Source organism: Bufo bufo, chromosome 9 (assembly GCF_905171765.1).
Source record: "Bufo bufo chromosome 9, aBufBuf1.1, whole genome shotgun sequence".
NCBI lineage: Eukaryota > Metazoa > Chordata > Amphibia > Anura > Bufonidae > Bufo > Bufo bufo.
In genome coordinates, this window is record NC_053397.1 from 115079071 (window position 1) to 115105768 (window position 26698).

Here is a 26698-nt window from a genome sequence, read left to right on the forward strand (position 1 = left end):
ACGGATTTACACTATTATAATTCCATTGGTTGCAGGATATCTACTTGAGGGATATTTGCAGCCCTCAGGCTCTCTCTGCAAACGAGGAAGTGAGAAGGATTAAAGAACTTGCATACTGACCTGGACCAGAAGCGCGGTCCGAACCCTATATATTGTACCTGTTTATAACGTGATTGAACCCACATCACTTTTCGGACCTGCTGCATAACATTATTGCGGACTGGTGATATATTTATTTCTTTAATGGAGATGTATGTATGCCCCCTTGTCAGCATACATCTCTATGTATAATATAATCTTATGCAGGTGGGCTTATTACTGCCCATTTATGATATTGTGTATATGGACATGCATGTAGATGTGCCCCAAACATCTATATGGATGTATATACCTAAGTATCCCCAGGTTGTGTAGTGTGTATATGTGTACATATATATATATATATATATATATATATATATATATATATATTGATCAGCCTGGTTCGTTTATGACGTGTGAGTGGGTGATGTTATGTTGTACCAGCTGGGGGGAGGCTTACAGCTTGTGCAGGAAGTCCTTTGTTTCAGCTCTAGCATTCCGTCACACGACCCCACAATGATGTCATCACCCTCCTGTTGAAGAAGGAGGAGGGGGCTGCTTTTGTGCTATAAAGCCCCCAGCAGGCCAGACATGCTTTCGCTTGGATTCCTGGCCTGCAATGACAAACATGGGAGCTGCACCCTGAAGAGAGGCCACATGGCCCTGAAAAATAGCTGAGTACCAACCATCCCCTAACCCCTGGCTGCTGACTTCATGTCTCAGCATTAATCCTTGATGAGCCTGTACCCTGGAAGCAGCCCAGTCACCCCCTGTATAACCCTTGGTTACCCTTATCCTCTCCTGCCCTGAGTCCCCCTATAATCCTAATATCCCCTGTGTTCCCCCAGGATTGTAGATCCCTCATATCCCCTGTTCCGTAATAACCCCTGGTTTTTCCCCGTAGGGATAGTATATTGTCAGGATTGGGTGGGCTGCTGGTAAAGTGTATGATGTTGGGGAGGACTTGGGACCGTAATAGTGTATTGTTATAGCGTGTGTACTTATATTGTTGTGTGCTGCTATAAATATATATATATCTATTCCATTGATATAGATATATATAATTATAAGCAAATATTAGACTGTGACATATAGTGTGTGAATAAATCCCTGCAGAGCATTAAACCCTTCAATGCCTGATCCCTGCTACCACTGCCCTGATAACTCATAACCCTGTGTCCCTTGGCCTGCAGGTATTAATCCCCTGCAGAGCCATCATTGTGTTTAACTCCTTGTACCCCATAGGGACAGTGATTAGTCAGACGGGTGGGTTACTGATATTTGTGTGTGTGCGAATGTATTATTGTATTATATAGATAGTGTGTGGGGTGGAATTTGGGATTGTGCTGTGTAGAGTAGTTAGGCTTGTATTGTGTTTATTGTAGTACCATTTCTATACTGCGGTGTGTACTTCTGTATGTATATATATTCATATCCATTGATCTATGAATATATATAGATATAGCATATAGTTAGACTTGTATAATTGTATTGTGTAATAAATATTCCTTATTGTTCATAATACAGTGTATGGTGTTTTTACTAGTCGCCGCCGTAGTATAGTCATAGTAAGTCGCACGTAGTGTAGTTCAGTGTAATGTATATGCAATCAGAGGTAATCAGTAGTGTTTTATGTTTATTTAGGTATAAATGGGCGGAGTCATCAATAGACGGCTCCTCCCATTTATGAATATTAATTATCGATATTTGCATAAATATTGGTGATTAATATTCCCCCTTAACATTGGCAAGCCAGGCCCACTGCTAGGAATTTGTTTTCTGTGTTTGTTTTTGGTGAAAAAAAATTGTTTACGCTGTGAACTAGTCAGACAGAAGGGACGCGGTCAGTGGATTCTGAGCGTCCATTGCCTGATGGTTCGTACAGGTAAAGCGTTTTGTTCAATCAGAACCAAACACGGAGCAATCTCTACAGCAGAGAATTTAAATCTTTCTGATTTGTGTATTAACGATTTTCTGATTGCCTTGCACGCCCACTGAACACTGGAGAGAAGTCGTCGCATACGTCACTGAAGAGAGGACCATCGCCGTTGGAGCTGAACAGAGAAGTCCGGCTGAGCGGGAGAAGGCGTTCCAGATACTACAGGACCTTCTCCACGCAGCATACAAGGGACAACAAAGGACAACACCAAGGAAGATGACCTCTCATCAAAACGGGAGTATGGACTTCTCCACACTACACCAGCTAGCTAAACACAGCACATTTAACCCCATCCTCCCCACCACTCACAAGTCAGCAGAAATGCTGTGGTCCGATTTGTTAACACAGGCTTGTAGTTACGACAAGCTATGTGTTAACAAACAGACGGTGTTGAACAAGGCCACCAAACGGCTTCGGATGCTAGCCAAACTCGTTCATACGTTTGAGGCTAGCATCTGCAAGCCAAAGGAAGTCGCGCTGGTGTCTCAGTCAACGGAGACAATTCCTCCGAACATTCACTGCCAATGCTGTGCCAGTAATTCGGACCAGGTTTCGGCATTGCGGGCACAGCTGGCAGAGAATGTGCAGTCTACTGTTGACCGAGATGCGCAGGTGGCTAGGATAGAGTCACAGTTAGTAGATCTGCAGAGGCAGAAGGAGGAAATTGAGGCTAAGTTGGCTCAGTCTTATACTGAGGTCAAGGCCTTCAAGGAGCGGACTGCCTCTACTGACGTGATGGTAGCCAAATTGAAGGCTCAGGTTGCTGTAAGGTCCCAGCTAATGTCTGGCATGCAACAAGTTATCACCAAGTTGGTGCCGGCCCTTTCTTTTTCCGTAAAGCCAGGGTTGGAATCTCCCAAAACGTTGCCCTGTGCAGGGCCACAAGGGGGGAGAGTAGTCTGTGACTGGTCTAATCATCAGGTCAAGCCGGTCCAGACTAACAGAGATTTTTCCCTGACTTTGGGAAAAAGAACTGTTGTGAAGAGTGCGTCCCTGAGGATGGAACAAATCAGGAGAAGGGAGCACGACGGCAGTATAGATGGACCTGGGCCATGCAGAGCAAGCATCAGATGTTTTGCATGTGGTGGCCTAGGTCACATAGCGAGACACTGCAAAACAGATAGGATCATAACACACAGGACAGGAAACCAAGTCACGTGTTTCAGGTGTGGGAACAAAGGACACATTGCAAGGAATTGCCCTTGTGCAAGTAATTGCAATGTGTCCAACAGTATCAGCCAGGTAACAAATTGTGCTGTGGGGTCTAGTCAGCCTGGCCATAACGGGGTTACCCCTCGGCAGCATCACCAGCTGCTGAGGGGTCAGTGGCCAAGCTAGGCTAGGCAACATTTGACACCCCTGTACTATTTGTTACACCGTTTGTTCCCTGTGTATGTCCATGTTGTGTGTTTTTGTTATCTGTTTGAGTTTTTCTTGATGTTGATGGTGGTAGTCCTTGTCTGCGGATGTGTTCTACCATGCTGATTTATGTAGTGTTGTAAGTCCCGTCTGCTGTCTGTTTCATTCTGTGTCCCCTTGCAGTAGAACAGTGTTATACTGTGGATCGAGAACGTATAGGCTTGCGAGCAGATAATTTCACACGGGAAATCCTACACAAAGGATGATGTGATTTTATTCTGGGCAGCCAGGGTCTCGGATAGATACAGATAACACTGTTTTGCTCAAGGTTTTCGGTAGGGCTGTGTTGCGCTGGGGACTGGGGCGGACAGACAACATTGGTGTAATGTTGTGCTGCGCACTTAATTCTAGTCCGGTCAGGTAGCACAGCTCTGATAGGGATTGGACGCAGAGTGTTTGGCAGCAGAGTGTGGACTGTGTTCTTGTGTTGTGGTGTCCTGGGGAGCCAGGGCATGATTATGCCATTGGTTCTGCGGGCCTCCACAAGACGGGATCACAGGGGGAAGTCAGCCTGGGTACACATGGGTGGACAGGGATGCGGTGCCATCAATAACAAGATGGTGCTTTGTCCACAGAACTCCAGTTATCCTAACCTAGTAGGGTGGCCATCCTTATCTGTTGGTGCAGAGGGATGTGTAGCAGAGGACGCAATCCTCTGAAGGTAGGGTGTTCAGACACCAGTGTTGGGATAACGAGGGGTCCTGTGAGATAAAGGGCAGCCCAATACCTTTCTCTACCCATGGGTCAAAGGTATTGGGGCTGGGAATTTTCACATTTAATTGCACTGTTAGGGGAGAAATTCCACTGGGAGCGCCTGGTGTTTTCTTCTGCCATAGGTGTGATTTTATATGGAGCGGAAGAAAAACCTAGGAGATGCCACAGAAGAGGCCAGCTATTCCCCCTGACACTGTTGTGAAGCTCCAGAGGATCCCACTGGATTTTGGCAACTAAGCAACCTCTGCCTAGAGGTGTTCTAGAGAAGACTGTGCCACAATCCAGCGGGAGCATTATTTAAGGCTCTGGAGGAAGACTTGGGAGACGTTCGGGTGGAAGAACTTATCACTTGTTTCACCCAGTGGTTCTGGTCATCGTCATATCGGAGGGTCAAGGGACTTATTGACCAAATACACCAGAACCAGACAGAACTTTACCAAACTAACCGGAGGAGGAGGCTCAGGACATAACTCAAACATTGTCCTGTAGCCAAAGATTTCATGGACACACTTTGTTTCCTATGAGGGTTCAGGACGTATAACTTGTGCTATCCTGAAACCCCATAGCCCTATGTACATATTTATTTTGTTTGTTGTTGATTGTGTACCCATGGACACTCTAGGTACAAATGTGTGACAGCCTATACTCAGGGAAACTCGCCCAACACACTGCTGTGAGTTATAACTTGGCTGTACACATTTGCATCCTATAGTCGTTTCCCATTGACACGGGGGTCCGTGACCTACCTGTGTCTTTGGAGGTAGAGAGATATGCCAGGTTGCATGAGTCTCTATGGGTACACACATTTAATGGAATTTGGTGGTGTTGGGAGGGATGTGACCTGTTTTTGTGTGAATGGGGAAGAGTAGATTCCCTAGGGACAGGCCACCCCCCTCCTTTACCAAGTTCATTTGCCACTTTAACCCCAAGAACGGTGACGTTTGTAAGGGTTGGACTGAATGTCAGTGAGTGCGGTGTTCTTTCCCGCAGTTAGTATTTAGGTACTATGACATCACCTCTTATCAGAAATTCTGACCTGCCTTGTAAAGACCTACGTATCTGTCCATGGGAGAACCTCTCCAACAACTGAGTCTAAAGTTGTACTTGTGTTAAAAGGTCAGCCTACGGCCGTCCGTACCCCATAAGGAGGTGCTACATGGATTAAGGGTAAAGTCATTCTGGAATCATTGGGAGTGACTGACACCGAAAGACTGGCACTGACATTGGGGGTGACGGACGCCAGAAGAACAACACTGGCAAAGAGAAAGAACACGGTCGCTGAGTGGAGTGATAAAAACGGCGAAGGTGAAGCCATTCCCGAGTCAGAAATAGACTACATCGGGAGTGGCTGACACCTGAGGATCATAATGTAAGATGCAAGTAAATTCCAGAGAAGAAGACGGTGTATTCTGTGGATGGAGACGCCTGGTTACGTTGAAGGGCAGGTCGGAGGTGTTAGTGCACGATGGGTGATGACTAGGTACCTAAGGGCCATATTACTTCAGTCCTTCCTGAACTGTTACCAAGAGGGGGGTTGAGGGGGCAAATATATCCCAACACTTCCCCAAAGTTTATTGTCGAATTGCGACAACAGGGGGATTGTTGAGGGAAGTTTGAAGTTAAATATATATGTATATATGCCCTTACATATATGCATGTATATTGGCCCTTTTGCATGGGCCGGTCCAGGTGGTATGGGTGTATACATGGAGATGTATGTATGCCCCTTTGTCAGCATACATCTCTATGTATAATATATCCATATGCAGGTGGGCTTATTACTGCCCATTTATGATATTGTGTATATGGACATGCATGTAGATGTGCCCCAAACATCTATATGGATGTACAGTCGTGGCCAAAAGTTTTGAGAATGACACAAATATTAGTTTTCACAAAGTTTGCTGCTAAACTGCTTTTAGATCTTTGTTTCAGTTGTTTCTGTGATGTAGTGAAATATAATTACACGCACTTCATACATTTCAAAGGCTTTTATCGACAATTACATGACATTTATGCAAAGAGTCAGTATTTGCAGTGTTGGCCCTTCTTTTTCAGGACCTCTGCAATTCGACTGGGCATGCTCTCAATCAACTTCTGGTTCAATTCCTGACTGATAGCAACCCATTCTTTCATAATCACTTCTTGGAGTTTGTCAGAATTAGTGGGTTTTTGTTTGTCCACCCGCCTCTTGAGGATTGACCACAAGTTCTTAATGGGATTAAGATCTGGGGAGTTTCCAGGCCATGGACCCAAAATGTCAAAGTTTTGGTCCCCGAGCCACTTAGTTATCACTTTTGCCTTATGGCACGGTGCTCCATCGTGCTGGAAAATGCATTGTTCTTCACCAAACTGTTGTTGGATTGTTGGAAGAAGTTGCTGTTGGAGGGTGTTTTGGTACCATTCTTTATTCATGGCTGTGTTTTTGGGCAAAATTGTAAGTGGGCCCACTCCCATGGATGAGAAGCAACCCCACACATGAATGGTCTCAGGATGCTTTACTGTTGGCATGACACAGGACTGATGGTAGCGCTCACCTTTTCTTCTCCGGACAAGCCTTTTTCCAGATGCCCCAAACAATTGGAAAGAGGCTTCATCGGAGAATATGACTTTGCCCCAGTCCTCAGCAGTCCATTCACCATACTTTCTGCAGAAGATCAATCTGTCCCTGATGTTTTTTTTTGGAGAGAAATGGCTTCTTTGCTGCCCAGGCCATCTTCCAAAAGTCTTCGCCTCACTGTGCGTGCAGATGCGCTCACACTTGCCTGCTGCCATTCCTGAGAAAGCTCTGCACTGGTGGCACTCCGATCCCGCAGCTGAATCCTCTTTAGGAGATGATCCTGGCGCTTGCTGGACTTTCTTGGACGCCCTAAAGCCTTTTTAACAAGAATTGAACCTCTTACCTTGAAGTTCTTGATAATCCTATAAATTGTTGATTGAGGTGCAATCTTAGTAGCCATAATATCCTTGCCTGTGAAGCCATTTTTATGCAACGCAATGATGGCTGCACGCGTTTCTTTGCAGGTCACCATGGTTATCAATGGAAGAACAATGATTTCAAGCATCACCCTCCTTTTAACATGTCAAGTCTGTCATTTTAACCCAATCAGCCTGACATAATGATCTCCAGCCTTGTGCTCGTCAACATTTTCACCTGAGTTAACAAGACGATTACTGAAATGATCTCAGCAGGTCCTTTAATGACAGCAATTAAATGCAGTGAAAAGTTTTTTTTGGGATTAAGTTAATTTTCATGGCAAAGAAGGACTATGCAATTCATCTGATCACTCTTCATAATATTCTGGAGTATATGCAAATTGCTATTATAAAAACGTAAGCAGCAACTTTTCCAATTTCCAATATTTATGTAATTCTCAAAACTTTTGGCCACGACTGTATATACCTGAGTATCCCCAGGTTGTGTAGTGTGTATATGTGTACATATATATATATATATATATATATATATATATATTGATCAGCCTGGTTCGTTTATGACGTGGGAGTGGGTGATGTTATGTTGTACCAGCTGGGGGGAGGCTTACAGCTTGTGCAGGAAGTCCTTTGTTTCAGCTCTAGCATTCCGTCACACGACCCCACGATGATGTCATCACCCTCCTGTTGAAGAAGAAGGAGGGGGGCTGCTTTTGTGCTATAAAGCCCCCAGCAGGCCAGACATGCTTTCGCTTGGATTCCTGGCCTGCAATGACAAACATGGGAGCTGCACCCTGAAGAGAGGCCACATGGCCCTGAAAAATGGCTGAGTACCAACCATCCCCTAACCCCTGGCTGCTGACTTCATGTCTCAGCATTAATCCTTGATGAGCCTGTACCCTGGAAGCAGCCCAGTCACCCCCTGTATAACCCTTGGTTACCCTTATCCTCTCCTGCCCTGAGTCCCCCTATAATCCTAATATCCCCTGTGTTCCCCCAGGATTGTAGATCCCTCATATCCCCTGTTCCGTAATAACCCCTGGTTATTCCCCGTAGGGATAGTATATTGTCAGGATTGGGTGGGCTGCTGGTAAAGTGTATGATGTTGGGGAGGACTTGGGACCGTAATAGTGTATTGTTATAGCGTGTGTACTTATATTGTTGTGTGCTGCTATAAATATATATATCTATTCCATTGATATAGATATATATAATTATAAGCAAATATTAGACTGTGACATATAGTGTGTGAATAAATCCCTGCAGAGCATTAAACCCTTCAATGCCTGATCCCTGCTACCACTGCCCTGATAACTCATAACCCTGTGTCCCTTGGCCTGCAGGTATTAATCCCCTGCAGAGCCATCATTGTGTTTAACTCCTTGTACCCCATAGGGACAGTGATTAGACAGACGGGTGGGTTACTGATATTTGTGTGTATGCGAATGTATTATTGTATTATATAGATAGTGTGTGGGGTGGAATTTGGGATTGTGCTGTGTAGAGTAGTTAGGCTTGTATTGTGTTTATTGTAGTACCATTTCTATACTGCGGTGTGTACTTCTGTATGTATATATATTCATATCCATTGATCTATGAATATATATAGATATAGCATATAGTTAGACTTGTATAATTGTATTGTGTAATAAATATTCCTTATTGTTCATAATACAGTGTATGGTGTTTTTACAAGTCGCCGCCGTAGTATAGTGATAGTAAGTCGCACGTAGTGTAGTTCAGTGTAATGTATATGCAATCAGAGGTAATCAGTAGTGTTTTATGTTTATTTAGGTATAAATGGGCGGAGTCATCAATAGACGATCCTCCCATTTATGAATATTAATTATCGATATTTGCATAAATATTGGTGATTAATATTCCCCCTTAACACAGGGGGTAGTAGTAGCTACCCCCTCAGTGGTCCCCCTTTCCCCTAAGGCAACGAGCATGCAGGGGGTAGTAGTAGCTACCCCCTCAGTGGTCCCCCTTTCCCCTAAGGCAACGAGCATGATGGGGGTAGTAGTAGCTACCCCCTCAGTGGTTCCCCCCCTTTCCCCTAAGGCAACGAGCATGCAGGGGGTAGTATTAGCTACCCCTCAGTTCCACCTCCCCTGAGACAACGAGCATGCAGGGGGGTAGTATTAGCTACCCCCTCCCCTTAGGCAACGAGCATGCAGGGGGTAGTAGTAGCTACCCCCTCAGTGCCCCCCCCTTCCTTGAGGCAACGAGCATGCAGGGAGTAGTAGTAGCTACCCCATCAGAGACCCCCCCTCCCCTGAGGCAACGAGCATGCAGGGGGTAGTAGTAGCTACCCCCTTAGTGGCCCCCCCTCCCCTGAGGCAACGAGCATGATGGGGGTAGTAGTAGCTACCCCCTCAGTGGCCCCCCTTTCCCCTAAGGCAATGAGCATGATGGGGGTAGTAGTAGCTACCCCCTCAGTGGCCCCCCTTTCCCCTAAGGCAACAAGCATGCAGGGGGTAGTAGTAACTACCCCCTCAGTGCCCCCCCTCCCCCCCCTCCCCTGAGACAACGAGCATGCAGGGGGTAGTAGTAGCTACCCCCTCAGTGCCCCCCCTCCCCTGAGGCAACAAGCATGCAGGGGGTAGTAGTAGCTACCCCCTCAGTGCCCCCTCCCCTGAGGCAACGAGCATGATGGGGGTAGTAGTAGCTACCCCCTCAGTGGTCCCCCTTTCCCCTAAGGCAACGAGCATGATGGGGGTAGTAGTAGCTACACCCTCAGTGGTCCCCCTTTCCCCTAAGGCAACGAGCATGCAGTGGGTAGTAGTAGCTACCCCCTCAGTGGTCCCCCTTTCCCCTAAGGCAACGAGCATGATGGGGGTAGTAGTAGCCTCCCCCTCAGTGGTCCCCCTTTCCCCTAAGGCAACGAGCATGCAGGGGGTAGTAGTAGCTACCCCCTCAGTGGTCCCCCTTTCCCCTAAGGCAACGAGCATGCAGGGGGTAGTAGTAGCTACCCCCTCAGTGGTCCCCCTTTCCCCCAAGGCAACGAGCATGATGGGGGTAGTAGTAGCTACCCCCTCAGTGGTTCCCCCCCTTTCCCCTAAGGCAACGAGCATGCAGGGGGTAGTAGTAGCTACCCCCTCAGTGCCCCCCCTCCCCTGAGGCAACGAGCATGCAGAGGGTAGTAGTAGCTACCCCCTCAGTGCCCCCCCTCCCCTGAGGCAACGAGCATGCAGGGGGTAGTAGTAGCTACCCCCTCAGTGCCCCCCTCCCCTGAGGCAACGAGCATGATGGGGGTAGTAGTAGCTACCCCCTCAGTGGTCCCCCTTTCCCCTAAGGCAACGAGCATGATGGGGGTAGTAGTAGCTATCCCCTCAGTGGTCCCCCTTTCCCCTAAGGCAACGAGCATGCAGTGGGTAGTAGTAGCTACCCCCTCAGTGGTCCCCCTTTCCCCTAAGGCAACGAGCATGATGGGGGTAGTAGTAGCCTCCCCCTCAGTGGTCCCCCTTTCCCCTAAGGCAACGAGCATGATGGGGGAAGTAGTAGCTACCCCCTCAGTGGTCCCCCTTTCCCCTAAGGCAACGAGCATGCAGGGGGTAGTAGTAGCTACCCCCTCAGTGGTCCCCCTTTCCCCTAAGGCAACGAGCATGCAGGGGGTAGTAGTAGCTACCCCCTCAGTGGTCCCCCTTTCCCCCAAGGCAACGAGCATGATGGGGGTAGTAGTAGCTACCCCCTCAGTGGTTCCCCCCCTTTCCCCTAAGGCAACGAGCATGCAGGGGGTAGTAGTAGCTACCCCCTCAGTGCCCCCCCTCCCCTGAGGCAACGAGCATGCAGAGGGTAGTAGTAGCTACCCCCTCAGTGCCCCCCCTCCCCTGAGGCAACAAGCATGCAGGGGGTAGTAGTAGCTACCCCCTCAGTGCCCCCCTCCCCTGAGGCAACGAGCATGATGGGGGTAGTAGTAGCTACCCCCTCAGTGGTCCCCCTTTCCCCTAAGACAACCAGCATGATGGGGGTAGTAGTAGCTACCCCCTCAGTGGTCCCCCTTTCCCCTAAGGCAACGAGCATGCAGGGGGTAGTAGTAGCTACCCCCTCAGTGGTCCCCCTTTCCCCTAAGGCAACGAGCATGCAGGGGGTAGTAGTAGCTACCCCCTCTGTGGTCCCCCTTTCCCCTAAGGCAACGAGCATGATGGGGGTAGTAGTAGCTACCCCCTCAGTGGTTCCCCCTTCCCTTTCCCCTAAGGCAACGAACATGCAGGGGGTAGTAGTAGCTACCCCCTCAGTGGTCCCCCTTTCCCCTAAGGCAACGAGCATGCAGGGGGTAGTAGTAGCTACCGCCTCAGTGATCCCCCTTTCCCCTAAGGCAACGAGCATGCAGGGGGTAGTAGTAGCTACCCTCTCAGTGGTCCCCTTTTCCCCTAAGGCAACGAGCATGATGGGGGTAGTAGCTACCCCCTCAGTGGTCCCCCTTTCCCTTAAGGCAACGAGCATGCAGGGGGTAGTAGTAACTACCCCCTCAGTGGTCCCCCTTTCCCCTAAGGCAACGAGCATGCAGGGGGTAGTAGTAGCTACCCCCTCAGTGGTCCCCCTTTCCCCTAAGGCAACGAGCATGATGGGGGTAGTAGTAGCTACCCCCTCAGTGGTCCCCCTTTCCCCTAAGGCAATGAGCATGATGTGGGTAGTAGTAGCTACCCCCTCAGTGGTCCCCCTTTCCCCTAAGGCAACGAGCATGATGTGGGTAGTAGTAGCTACCCCCTCAGTGGTCCCCCCCTTTCCCCTAAGGCAACGAGCATGCAGGGGGTAGTAGTAGCTACCCCCTCAGTGGTCCCCCCCCGCCTTTCCCCTAAGGCAACGAGCATGCAGGGGGGTAGTAGTAGCTACCCCCTCAGTGGCCCCCCTTTTCCCTAAGGCAACGAGCATGCAGGGGTTAGTAGTAGCAGCTACCCCCTCAGTGGCCACCTCCCGTGAGGCAACGAATATGAACGGACGAGACACGTTGTCCACTGTGGCAACATTACTGTTGCCATTTATACTCTCTCTCCTTACTGAGGGCTAAATAACTTTATTAATTTTTCACCAAATAAGTTGTCATTGTGTCAAAACATCTGTATTTATATTGTCAAGTAATGATTTTACATAACGCATTGAAACCTTTTTTTTGTTTGTTTTTTTACAGATAAGAGATTGGACGTCATCCAGTTTGCAGAAGGGAACTGAAAAGTAAAGCGTAAACTACTTATTAAAATGGTTGACGAGGGCCTGAGCTGGGGAGTCATTATTTCAATAAAGTGGTTCAAAACATGGCTATTTGTACTCGTGCTATTCTATACTTGCAGTGGTAGTAATGGTTACCTCTGTACTGAGGCTCCAATCACTATGACAGGCTCTTATTGTCGGCCAGCTTGTTTTGGATTGTGACAACTGTGCCCACAGTAAAACCCAAATCAATTACCCCGGTATCCAAAGCCCCAGGGATGCCGGGAAGAGCCGGGTTGCCGTCAAGCCAGAAACCATCTGATGTGATGGTTTCTCTCTTGGGACGGCTGTGGGCTGTTATTACTAGGCTGAGAAGCAGCCAAAAACCATGGCCCTTCTCACCCTGATAATGGCAGCTCACAGCTGTTGGTTTACCTTTGGCTGGTTATGATATTTTACGGGGGACCCCACGCCTTTTTTTTTTGGGCATTTTGGCTTTAAAAAGGCACTGAGGCTAACCGTGTTATCATAATCAGCCACGGATCAACCAAACGAGGATAATACATTGTTTTCTACTATAATGCGAGCTTGTTGGACAACTGGCTTGGGTTACTTTCACACTTGCGCCAGCACGGATCTGACAGGCCGTTCACCCTGTCGGATCTGTTGTTTCGCCGTGTCGGCGCTCTGTCCCCATTGACTATAATGGGGAAGTGGGCAGCGCTCCGGCGCAGTACGGCAGTGCGCGGCGAAAGTCCACCGGACTGAAAAGTCAGACATGCAGGTTTTTTACTCCGGCGGACTTTCGCCGTGTACTGCCGTACTGCGCCAGAGCGCTGCCCACTTCCCCATTATAGTCAATGGGGACGGAGCGTCGGCACAGCGAAACAACGGATCTGACCGGGTGTACAGCCTGTCAGATCCGTCCTACCGCAAGTGTGAAAGTACCTTTATGGTGGATTGTTTGTACTCCGGCTCTCGTTGGGTTCTTCTCAGCAAGCTGTGAAAAACTGCCAGTAACACTCCCTTTGCCTACTATAATGTTACAGCTGCTTCCGTTTCTAACACTGCAAGTAATTTTTCCACATACAAACAAGCCATGTTTGACTATAACCACTTTATTGAAATACATGCTACACTAATACAGTACTCTCATTTTGATATCTTTTTCCAATCGGTTATATGCTAAATATAATACATTCCAAGTATTGTGTAGAAAAAGTACTGACGTCAAGTGTCATATGACTGTAATAACCCAATGAAAATAGACCCTATTGCTGGTTTTATGGGGTACAGTGGATAGAAGACTGTTACGTTTACTAGTACATATAAAAAAATTTAAAAAAAAAGGCATTTTATAATGGTGGGACAGTATACGTATCAGATCAACCACGCTTTCACACAATAAATTTTAGTGACCACACTCAACAACCCGGTAATCATAATATTGCAACCATCAAAATAAAAATGTTTAAATGAAATTTTTTCAAGTGTCAAAACTTTTTTAGTTTACTGAACACAATTTTATTGAACCCCCAAATCGGGATGGCCTATAACAGTATTTTTATACTTTATATATATTCTATTATTTATTTTAGGATATCTAGCATATCTTTGTGTGACCAAGATCGTTTCCAATATAAAACCATATCAAACAGGTACTTATTAATTTTTTTTTTTATATAAAATATTTTACTGAAAATCGTATATATATATTTTTTTATATATAATTTGAATACTTTTGGTTGTTATAGTGGTTTCAGTGGTAAGGATTTGTGGGTACGGACCATACAGGTAAGTTAAACTACAACGTTCATCGCTGGAAGAAGAATCATCTTGCGTGAAGTTATGAAGTTCAAAACCCAAATCAATGTTGCAAATGGGTTGTTTTCAAGTTCAACGATTAAACGTTTTTGTGTTTATACATTTGAAAAAAATTTAAGGTAAGTAAAAAACATTGGTAAGTATTGAATACAGAAGTGTCCTTCAAAGCTTCAACAATGGACGAAGACAGAAGATTAATATTCTTTCGGTGTTCCCCAAAAATATTCCATGTTGGAATAAGTTGTCTACTAGCTCTTCGGTTCTACGTTACAAAGTTTGTTATATTTTACCAAAAAAATGGTAAGTTTAATTTTTCATTACCGTTGCTATCCATACAAAATGTATTTATTTTTATTTTTTTATTTTTTTTCCAACAGGATTTTTGAAAATGCCATCCACTTGTTGGATCAAGAACTGTTTTTTTGTTGCAGGACGTCTCCACAACGGCCACGAAATTAAATTGCACTGCTTTCCCAACAGTAGGGAAAGAATAATGGAATGGTTGTCAATATTAATTCCTTTGGGGGGAGAGGAATTAAATTGTATAGCCGAAGACATTATTACTTGCAAAAAGAAAAATTATAATAAATATAAACTGTGTTCTTTACATTTCACAGAAGACAGTTTCATTGTCAATGCTAGCGGACGTCTAATTCATCCAATTTCAAATCCAACATATTTGAAAAATTATTGGATTCAGAAAGGAAAGTGCCAGACAATTTGAAAAAAAGAAAAAGAATAACAAAAAAACAATCTGAAAATCTGAGTGGGCAACAGTTTGAGAATATAGTTGTGTCCTCATAATCATTTTTAAATACAGAGTCTAGCGATCAGACTGAATTTGTTTCTTGCGTGGAAAATCAACAAGTAACAGAGACTGTTGAAATTCCAACTTTAAAATTCAGTGATGCTTCGATTTTGATTTAACAAATTCAATTATTATTAATCTAGAATCAAACGTGGTCCTTGTGGAACAAGAATCCCCTCTAAGACAACTTACTCATATTGTAACTGAATCCACACCTTTGCCAAAAGCTTCAACTATTCTAAATCAAAGTAGTATTCCTTTTGTTAGCCTGCTGTCTCCCATTACTATTGAAAAAGACCAAATTTTGTTGCAACCTGAAGATGTTGATAACTGTGATGATGATGTGGTTAGTGGAATTTTTCCATTAACTGGTGAAAATCAGGAGTTCAGCAATATTTTCAGTCATGCTGAAGCTGATGTAGGTGAAGGTCTGGATTCAAGGGATAACTTGTATGACCCTTTGATGATAAGCCACTGCTCATCTGATTTGATTGCATTACAGTCAGTTTTGGAAACTTACCATGATAATTCTATCCCTGAACCAACAGTTGAAGACATGGTGACCGATGATAAATTTATAGTTAACGAAAGTTGCCTTGATGCACTTCTACGTCAGGTGAAATGTCAGTATATTGACGGTTGTAATCTAACCGTATGTTCATTTTCAAAAGAAAGGCTGGGAAGTGCTTTGACAATTCGCGGTAGTTGTAGGAGGGGGCACTCGTCTTTATTATGGAGTAGCCAGCCTAAAATTGGTCATTATTGGAGTGGCAATGTTCTTTTAGCTGCTTCAATATTGTGCAGTGGACTAAATTTTCAAAAGGTCAAAGAGTTTTTTAACATTTTTGGTTTAACCGCAATTTCAGAGACAAGTTTTTACCGTTATCAAACCAAATTTGTTTTCCCTGCAATTGATATTGCCTGGCAGGAAGAAAAAAGGAAAGTACATGAAGAAATGCATGAATTTCCCATGTGTATAGCTGGAGATGGTCAATGTGATAGCCCCGGCCACTCAGCAAAATATTGTACCTATACAGTTATGGACCTATATACAGAAAAAATTATTGATTTTGAAGTTGTGCATCGAAGCCAGTGCAGTTCTTCAGTTGCTATGGAGAAGTTTGGTTTTAAAACAGTTATGGAAAGAATAATTAACAACGGCTTTGACGTATGTGTCTTTGTCTCTGATCGACATGTCAGTATCCAAAAGTTGATGCGTGAGTTGTACACTGACATAGATCATCAGTTTGACATTTGGCATTACGCAAAGTCTTTACAAAAAAAATTGTTAAAGGCGAGTAACGGAAGAGCTGGAAAGGAACTGAAACCATGGATCGATAAGATAGTTAACCATTTCTGGTGGAGTGTAAAAACGTGTGACCACAATGAATTTTTCTTCATGGAACGTTGGAATTCTGTTCTCTATCACATACTAGACATGCACGAGTGGGAAAATGGAGAACACTACAAAAAATGCTTCCATGATGAATAACCGGAAAACCCTTTAGTATTATGGCTAAAAAAGGAGAGTACCGCTTTTCGTAGACTGGAGGAGATCGTCCAAAATCAACAATTCTTGAGTGATGTTCCACACTTGATCAGAAATTGCCACACCGGACCACTTGAAGCCTTCCACAGCTTAGTACTAAAGTTTCGTACTAAAAGAATACATTTTGGAATTGATGGGATGGAAGCTAGAACAAAACTTGCTATTTTAGCACATAATAAGAATCTTGGAAGAGAACAAGCAGTAGTTAAACTTCCAACATCTGTCTCAGCTCCCATTGGTACAAAACAAACAAAATTAATTCTTGCAAAGGGCAAAAAACGCTGGACGGTGAAAAACATTTATGAAGCAATGAGTATAGAACATTGTGAGAAAATTTTAGCCGACTGTTTAAAAATAGCATTAGGAGACCTCACATCAGAATGGAATAGTCGGACACCAGATCTTCCACCCAACATTGCAAATGTTGAGCGGCCTAAAAAAGAAGTTGTTCTACGTCAACATTGGTCTCGGTTTGGCAAGTAATAATTATTGACTGGTCAGCTATCCTGAGAAACAAAAATTTTATTGTTCAGTTCCATCCAATATCTTTTGTTGCTTTTCCGTTACTTAACTATTTTTGATTGGTTATTGGTTTTGCTTTATGAGAAGCCGAAGTATTTTTTAAGTATTTTAATGTTTGCAGATTCAAAGTTTTTATATTTCCTGGTTTGAGAATATGTCTCCACCCGTGGCGTGCGAATGTTCCAACCAACTCTATGGTAGGTGGCTGCAAAGAGGAAAAGTTTGAGCGTTTCAGTGTATTTCTTTTGGGATGACTAACAATTACCTTTGTGCACAGGTGGAGAAGAACGGAGGAAGGCCACACTGTCTTTCCAGGACGTGAGATAGCCGATTATGCAAGCGGTAAGAAAGGAGTAACGTGGACATATCCCACTGTACGGATTCCTAATTGGTGTTATTCATTTTTCATATCCCTTTTTATTTTGGATACAGGTGGATTGACTGTGTGTTGAGAAGGAATTCTCTCCAGCCGTGGCGTGATATTGTTCCAACCAACTCTACGGTAGGTGGATGCAAGGAGAAAAAGTTTGAGCGTTTCAGTGTGTTTCTTTTGGGATGACTAACAATTACCTTTGCGCACAGGTGGAGAAGAACGGAGGAAGGCCACACTGTCTTTCCAGGACGTGAGATAGCCGATTATGCAAGCGGTAAGAAAGGAGTAACGTGGACATATCCCACTGTACGGATTCCTAATTGGTGTTATTCATTTTTCATATCCCTTTTTATTTTGGATACAGGTGGATTGACTGTGTGTTGAGAAGGAATTCTTTCCAGCCGTGGCGTGATATTGTTCCAACCAACTCTACGGTAGGTGGATGCAAGGAGAAAAAGTTTGAGCGTTTCAGTGTGTTTCTTTTGGGATGACTAACAATTACCTTTGTGCACAGGTGGAGAAGAACGGAGGAAGGCCACACTGTCTTTCCAGGACGTGAGATAGCCGATTATGCAAGCGCTAAGAAAGGAGTAACGTGGTAACATCCCACTGTACGGATTCCTAATTGGTGTTATTCATTTTTCATAGCCCTTTCTATTTTGGATACAGGTGGATTGACTGAGTGGAGGAGATAATCGCTTCCGACTTGCGGTGTGATATATTTTTTTCTGTGTGGCTCTACGGTAGGTGCATGAAAATAGAAAATGTTTTCCAGCTTTGGTGTTTGACTTTTTTTTTCAACAGGCAGTATTTTGATCATAATTTTGATGACTAACAATTTCCTTTTTACACAGGTGGAGAAGATGGAAATGCCCTGGCTTGCCTTGATGGGACAGAACACAGCGATCTATATAACTCAGAGAGCACAGTGTTTCTAGCAAAGTCAACACACTACAAAAAATTGTATGCTCTGTGTCAACATAAGTCATTGTAATTTAGATTGTCTGTGACAATTCTAGAATTTTTGTAAAAATTTTTTTTTGTAATGTTGAAGTTTTATAGCCAAGTAGAGTAAATAACATTTTAATAATATTATGCTCTGTATTTAGCAAAGTCATTGGCTGTTATACTATTGTAAAAATTGTCATAAAAAAGTATATATGTTTATGTAAATTTATATTTTTAGACCGAATTCAGAAAAAAGAAAAAAAAAATTCTAATTATTATGCTCTGTAATGAGCTACGTTATTATCTGTTTTATTTTATCAGAATTCCAGAACTCTTGTAAAATTTTTCGGAATACATATATACAGGGAGTGCAGAATTATTAGGCAAGTTGTATTTTTGAGGAATAATTTTATTATTGAACAACAACCATGTTCTCAATGAACCCAAAAAACTCATTAATATCAAAGCTGAATATTTTTGGAAGTAGTTTTTAGTTTGTTTTTAGTTTTAGCTATTTTAGGGGGATATCTGTGTGTGCAGGTGACTATTACTGTGCATAATTATTAGGCAACTTAACAAAAAACAAATATATACCCATTTCAATTATTTATTTTTACCAGTGAAACCAATATAACATCTCAACATTCACAAATATACATTTCTGACATTCAAAAACAAAACAAAAACAAATCAGTGACCAATATAGCCACCTTTCTTTGCAAGGACACTCAAAAGCCTGCCATCCATGGATTCTGTCAGTGTTTTGATCTGTTCACCATCAACATTGCGTGCAGCAGCAACCACAGCCTCCCAGACACTGTTCAGATGTAGTGAAGGGGTACTGTTTTCCCTCCTTGTAAATCTCACATTTGATGATGGACCACAGGTTCTCAATGGGGTTCAGATCAGGTGAACAAGGAGGCCATGTCATTAGATTTTCTTCTTTTATACCCTTTCTTGCCAGCCACGCTGTGGAGTACTTGGACGCGTGTGATGGAGCATTGTCCTGCATGAAAATCATGTTTTTCTTGAAGGATGCAGACTTCTTCCTGTACCACTGCTTGAAGAAGGTGTCTTCCAGAAACTGGCAGTAGGACTGGGAGTTGAGCTTGACTCCATCCTCAACCCGAAAAGGCCCCACAAGCTCATCTTTGATGATACCAGCCCAAACCAGTACTCCACCTCCACCTTGCTGGCGTCTGAGTCGGACTGGAGCTCTCTGCCCTTTACCAATCCAGCCACGGGCCCATCCATCTGGCCCAAGACTCACTCTCATTTCATCAGTCCATAAAACCTTAGAAAAATCAGTCTTGAGATATTTCTTGGCCCAGTCTTGACGTTTCAGCTTGTGTGTCTTGTTCAGTGGGGGTCGTCTTTCAGCCTTTCTTACCTTGGCCATGTCTCTGAGTATTGCACACCTTGTGCTTTTGGGCACTCCAGTGATGTTGCAGCTCTGAAATATGGCCAAACTGGTGGCAAGTGCATCTTGGCAGCTGCATGCTTGACTTTTCTCAGTTCATGGGCAGTTATTTTGCGCCTTGGTTTTTCCACACGCTTCTTGCGACCCTGTTGACTATTTTGAATGAAACGCTTGATTGTTCGATGATCACGCTTCAGAAGCTTTGCAATTTTAAGAGTGCTGCATCCCTCTGCAAGATATCTCACTATTTTTGACTTTTCTGAGCCTGTCAAGTCCTTCTTTTGACCCATTTTGCCAAAGGAAAGGAAGTTGCCTAATAATTATGCACACCTAATATAGGGTGTTGATGTCATTAGACCACACCCCTTCTCATTACAGAGATGCACATCACCTAATATGCTTAATTGGTAGTAGGCTTTCGAGCCTATACAGCTTGGAGTAAGACAACATGCATAAAGAGGATGATGTGGTCAAAATACTCATTTGCCTAATAATTCTGCACGCAGTGTATATATATTTTTTGAAGTGTTGTTTCACACTTGCAGCAGGATGGATACGTCAGCCAGTTCACTGTGTCTGACCAGTCCTGTCGCTATTTCACCGTACCGCCACTTCATCCCCATTGACTATAATGGTGACGGTGGGGGAGCTGCGGCGCAGCATGGCAGTGCCAGGGGATAGTACATTGGGCAAAAATTAAAGCAAGTCTTACATTTTTCGTCCAGTGGCCTCTTTCCCCGCACTGTCTTGCTGAGCCGGATTTCCACCACCATACCCATAATAGTCAATGTGGACGGAGCAGAAAAATAGATGCAGGACTGATCCGACAGGGTGAACAGGCTGCAGGATCCATCAAGCCACAAATGTGAAAGTACCCAAATTTACAAGTTTAATAGCCCAGTAGTGGTACTTTTACATTTGTGGCCTATTGGATCCATCCGGCCGCAAGTGTCAAGCTACACTAAACATAAGAAAAAAATTGTATCAATATTTTGAATGAAAATGTATGATTGATCAGGCATTTTTAAAAATGATCCTGATCCTGATCATTGTTACAAATGCCATCTGTTGCCATACGTATCTAATGCTCCGGCAGACAGTTCCATCAACCAAACTGCTTGCCTGATCACTCTCCCGCAAGTGTGAAAGTATCCTTATGTGACAAATCAAGAACCCTTGGAAAATTATTTGTAATATGTATGGTTTGGGTTGATTTTGCTGATAAGTAAGCCTGGCTAACCTAAGAAAAAAATTGTAACAATATTATTCTGTGTATGGACAAAATTCATTGCCTATATTTTTATTTATCAAATACAGAACTCTTGTTATATTGTTTGTTTCAAATAAACTGTAATTAACTTTATTATAATTAAAGTTTTGTGTATTTATTCTCAATATATATGAATTATTAATAAAAATAAGGGTTGAAATATAATAATTTTCCAAAAAATAGAAAAATTTAAAACTTTATTCCATGGCTAGGTACTCTGCAGGCTCTTCCCTGTACATAAGAAATCCACAATAATCTTGGTCAGGGTCGGGAAATACAGTTCTTATCACAGAGACAGCACAAGATGGAATCGGTCTTCTTTTGCCAACACCAAGATAGCCGTGTATCCAAGCAGTGAATCCTCTATAAGCAGTTTTTCTTAACAGCGTGTATGTTCAAAAAATTTTTTAAAAATTCAGTCATTACAGATTATCTGTAATTTACGTGACATTCACGATTGCATTTATCTATTACAGAACACTGTTTGGTCCAGGGTGCTATATGATAGGAAAAAAAATATCAATTCAATCCCCATGCTTTCTAAATGGAGAGCAATTCATTCATTATGTCTTCAGTTCAGTCTTTTTAACTGATCTTTACTGAAATAATTTCACAGCATTGTAAGATTTTATATTTTGTCCAAAAATAATACATTTTAGCTGGAATACTGGATCAAGTTTATTTTAACATATCAAAATCTACAAATGCTGGATCTATCCTTACTGTGCATGTAGAGGCCTTTATAACCCCGTAATGCTAGGCATTTTAGTAAACGATCATGCATTTTTAATACCCGATAATTTACATCCGTTTGCATATAGTTTTTCTGAAACTTGCAGCCAATTCTGTCAAAATCTGTTTGATGGATCAGTTTTCCCCATTGGTGAAATTAGCCTCATCAGAAAAAAAGAATAGAAAAATTATTTAGGAAAATACACTTATATGTTAAAACATACATGACAAATTAGAGAACCTATTCATATCTTTATCCGGTGGCGGATGCATAACTTGACCTATAGCACGCAACGAGACCTCAACCCTTCCTCGATCTTCACAAAAGTGATGAAAGTATTCATGTTCAATTATACATTTCATGTCTTCAATATAGGGTTCGATATTTGAGACTTCTTTACAGCAGATAGATTCTACTGCAGTAGGCATTGGTTTACAATTTGTACAACTACACCATATGGTATTTCCAATTCTGTTTTCAGACTCGTCAATTTCACTATTCTCCACAATGTTTGTAGAACATGTGGGATTATCCGGAAAACATGGTTCGGAATTATCTGTACCACCGTATTTTGCTTGAAGACGCTTCTTCAGCCATTCCAACTAGACACGACAAAAAGTGATGATTTAGCCAAAAGTCTGATAGTACTATTATATGAAAAATTTACAAATAATAAATAGAAAAAATTTACTTTGTCAGATCTTGTTGATGAAGGATTCAGTGGTACTTCCTCATTGACAACGTCCATTGTTATACCTGTTAGAAAAAATTCAAATTGATATTTTTTTAAACGAGGTAGACTAATTATTAATATCATGACATCTTTACCAGGTTGTTGAGTGTGACCACTATAATTTAGTAACTGCATGCATGGTGGATCAGTAAACTCATATGACACTTGACGTCAGTACTTTTTCTACACAATACTTGGAATGTATTATAATTAGCATATAACCGATTGGAAAAAGATATCAAAATGAGAGTACTGTATTAGTGTAGCATATATTTAAATAAAGTGGTTATAGTCAAACATGGCTTGTTTGTATGTGGAAAAATTACTTGCAGTGTTAGAAACGGAAGCAGCTGTAACATTATAGTAGGCAAAGGGAGTATTACTGGCAGTTTTTCACAGCTTGCTGAGAAGAACCCAACGAGAGCCGGAGTACAAACAATCCACCATAAAGGTACTTTCACACTTGCGGTAGGACGGATCTGACAGGCTGTACACCCGGTCAGATCCGTTGTTTCGCTTTGCCGACGCTCCGTCCCCATTGACTATAATGGGGAAGTGGGCAGCGCTCTGGCGCAGTACGGCAGTACACGGCGAAAGTCCGCCGGAGTAAAAGTCCTGCATGTCTGACTTTTCAGTCCGGTGGACTTTCGCCGCGCACTGCCGTACTGCGCCGGAGCGCTGCCCACTTCCCCATTATAGTCAATCGCGACAGAGCGCCGGCACGGCGAAACAACAGATCCGACAGGGTGAACGGCCTGTCAGATCCGTGCTGGCGCAAGTGTGAAAGTAACCCAAGCCAGTTGTCCAACAAGCTCGCCTTATAGTAGAAAACAATGTATTATCCTCGTTTGGTTGATCCGTGGCTGATTATGATAACACGGTTAGCCTCAGTGCCTTTTTAAAGCCAAAATGCCCCCAAAAAAAAGGCGTGGGGTCCCCCGTAAAATATCATAACCAGCCAAAGGTAAACCAACAGCTGTGAGCTGCCATTATCAGGGTGAGAAGGGCCATGGTTTTTGGCTGCTTCTCAGCCTAGTAATAACAGCCCACAGCCGTCCCAAGAGAGAAACCATCACATCAGATGGTTTCTGGCTTGACGGCAACCCGGCTCTTCCCGGCATCCCTGGGGCTTTGGATACCGGGGTAATTGATTTGGGTTTTACTGTGGGCACAGTTGTCACAATCCAAAACAAGCTGGCCGACAATAAGAGCCTGTCATAATGATGGGAGTCTCAGTACAGAGGTAACCATTACTACCACTGCAAGTATAGAATAGCACGAGTACAAATAGCCATGTTTTGAACCACTTTATTGAAATAATGACTCCCCAGCTCATGCCCTCGTCAACCATTTTAATAAGTAGTTTACGCTTTACTTTTCAGTTCTCTTCTGCAAACTGGATGACGTCCAATCTCTTATCTGTAAAAAAACAAAAAAAAAAAAGGTTTCAATGCGTTATGTAAAATCATTACTTGACAATATAAATACAGATGTTTTGACACAATGACAACTTATTTGGTGAAAAATTAATAAAGTTATTTAGCCCTCAGTAAGGAGAGAGAGTATAAATGGCAACAGTAATATTGCCACAGTGGACAACGTGTCTCGTCCGTTCATATTCGTTGCCTCACGGGAGGTGGCCACTGAGGGGGTAGCTGCTACTACTAACCCCTGCATGCTCGTTGCCTTAGGGAAAAGGGGGGCCACTGAGGGGGTAGCTACTACTACCCCCTGCATGCTCGTTGCCTTAGGGGAAAGGCGGGGGGGGGCCACTGAGGGGGTAGCTACTACTACCCCCTGCATGCTCGTTGCCTTAGGGGAAAGGGGGGGACCACTGAGGGGGTAGCTACTACTACCCCCATCATGCTTCTTGCCTTAGGGGAAAGGGGGACCACTGAGGGGGTAGCTACTACTCCCCCCTGCATGCTCGTTGCCTTAGGGGAAAGGGGGACCACTGAGGGGGTAGCTACTACTATCCACATCATGCTCGTTGCCTTAGGGGAAAGGGGGACCACTGAGGGGGTAGCTACTAATACCCCCATCATGCTCGTTGCCTTAGGGGAAAGGGGGACCACTGAGGGAGTAGCTACTACTACCCCCTGCATGCTCGTTGCCTTAGGGGAAAGGGGGACCACTGCGGGGGTAGCTACTACTACCCCCTGCATGCTCGTTGCCTTAAGGGAAAGGGGGACCACTGAGGGGGTAGCTACTACTACCCCCTATCATGCTCGTTGCCTTAGGGGAAAGGGGGACCACTGAGAGGGTAGCTACTACTACCCCCTGCATGCTCGTTGCCTTAGGGGAAAGGGGGGCCACTGAGGGGGTAGCTACTACTACCCCCTGCATGCTCGTTGCCTTAGGGGAAAGGGGGACCACTGAGGGGGTAGCTACTACTACCCCCTGCATGCTCGTTGCCTTAGGGGAAAGGGGGGGGGAACCACTGAGGGGGTAGCTACTACTACCCCCTTCATGCTCGTTGCCTTAGGGGAAAGGGGGACCACTGAGGGGGTAGCTACTACTACCTCCTGCATGCTCGTTGCCTTAGGGGAAAGGGGGACCACTGAGGGGGTAGCTACTACTACCCCCATCATGCTCGTTGCCTTAGGGGAAAGGGGGACCACTGAGGGGGTAGCTACTACTTCCCCCATCATGCTCGTTGCCTTAGGGGAAAGGGGGACCACTGAAGGGGTAGCTACTACTACCCCCATCATGCTCGTTGCCTCAGGGGACGGGGGGGCACTGAGGGGGTAGCTACTACTACCCCCATCATGCTCATTGCCTCAGGGGAGGGGGGGCACTGAGGGGGTAGCTACTACTACCCCCTGCATGCTCGTTTCCTCAGGGGAGGGGGGGGCACTGAGGGGGTAGCTACTACTACCCCCTGCATGCTCTTTGCCTCAGGGGAGGGGGGGGGCACTGAGGGGGTAGCTACTACTACCCCCTGCATGCTCATTGCCATCAGGGGAGGGGGTAGCTAATACTACCCCCCTGCATGCTCGTTGTCTCAGGGGAGGTGAAACTGAGGGGGTAGCTAATAATACCCCCCTGTATTTAGAGACATCATGCTCATTCGTCTAGGGGTGATTTTGACACTTACCCGAACGATGCCGTCACTGCTGCTGCTGTCTTCTGCGCTGGGGACTCCAAGATGGCGCCGCCTCCGGAACTCTGCAAGCTCAAGTTCTCGCGGTTCTCGCGAGAACTTGAGCTCCATCTCCCTTGCTAAGAGCCGAGCGCTGCGATTGGATGCGCTCGCAGCAAGGGAGACAGAAGACCGCCTACCATACCTAGGGAATCGACGCCTACTATAACTTATGCGCCTCATTTGCATATGAGGCGCCAAACATAACGGGGGGCAAAGCGGACGAACGGGGGGTCCATTAGGAATAAGAAAACGTGTCTGAGCATCACTGGCAGCGGCAGCAGCAGCAGTGTTGTTAGTTCACATAGTTTTTTTTGGTGAAAGGTCCTCTTTAAGCTGGATAGTTGGCTTGCTTGACATTTCTTGTTGCACTTTACAAAATATTGAGTGAACTACTGAAGTACTGCAAAACACATACAGATTTTCTAGTTTTACAAAAAACTCAGATGCTGACTGTACATTCTTTACAGTATCAAGCACAAGGCACCTCCTTTTTAATGCGTGCTTGCACGCCATGCAGTCGGCCACTCATTACAGACGCTCCATCATAGCCTTGTCATTTTTGTCTATGCCTAAAGATGTTAGGACATGGAATATATATCTTGTTAGAGATTCGGCATTAAGGCTATCTGCTGCATAAAATTTTAAATAACGTTCATGGACTGTCTGATCATGAAAAAATCGTACTACGACAGACAATTGTTCTGTTTTACTTAGATCTTTTGTTTCATCCGCAATGATGGAAAAGGGACTTCCTTTAATGCTCTGTGCAATACCTTCTCTAACAAGAGCAGCCATGATTGACAGCAGTTCATTCTGAATAGATGGGTGTAGATATCTTGCATTTCTTGGTCCACTAATTTTTTTTCTTACAATGCTATCTTTTTTAGCAATTAAATATAAAATTTCCCGAACATTCCCATGATTGATATTATCTGCATTATACCGATGCTCTCGCTGGGCAATTTTGTGTCACTACCAGAGCTTTGGGACGTTCTCACAGCTCTGTTTCTCCACCCCTGTGATGATGTCACTACTAGAGCTGGGAGGAGTTCTCACTACTCTGTTTACTTTTGGTTTCTTTCACCACAGCTGTCCTTCATGTGTTTGATTTCCCTCTCTTTATATCACCCCT

General features: G+C 44.4%; 1 long non-coding RNA gene across 1 annotated transcript; it reads left to right on the forward strand.

Moving 5' to 3' along the window:
* Window positions 1–17220: 17220 nt before the first annotated feature.
* Window positions 17221–17709, forward strand: LOC120978676. The gene is made up of 4 exons (XR_005774163.1): window positions 17221–17286; window positions 17377–17446; window positions 17527–17591; window positions 17682–17709. It is a non-coding gene; the product is annotated as an uncharacterized LOC120978676 (long non-coding RNA).
* The last annotated feature ends 8989 nt before the right edge of the window (window positions 17710–26698 follow it).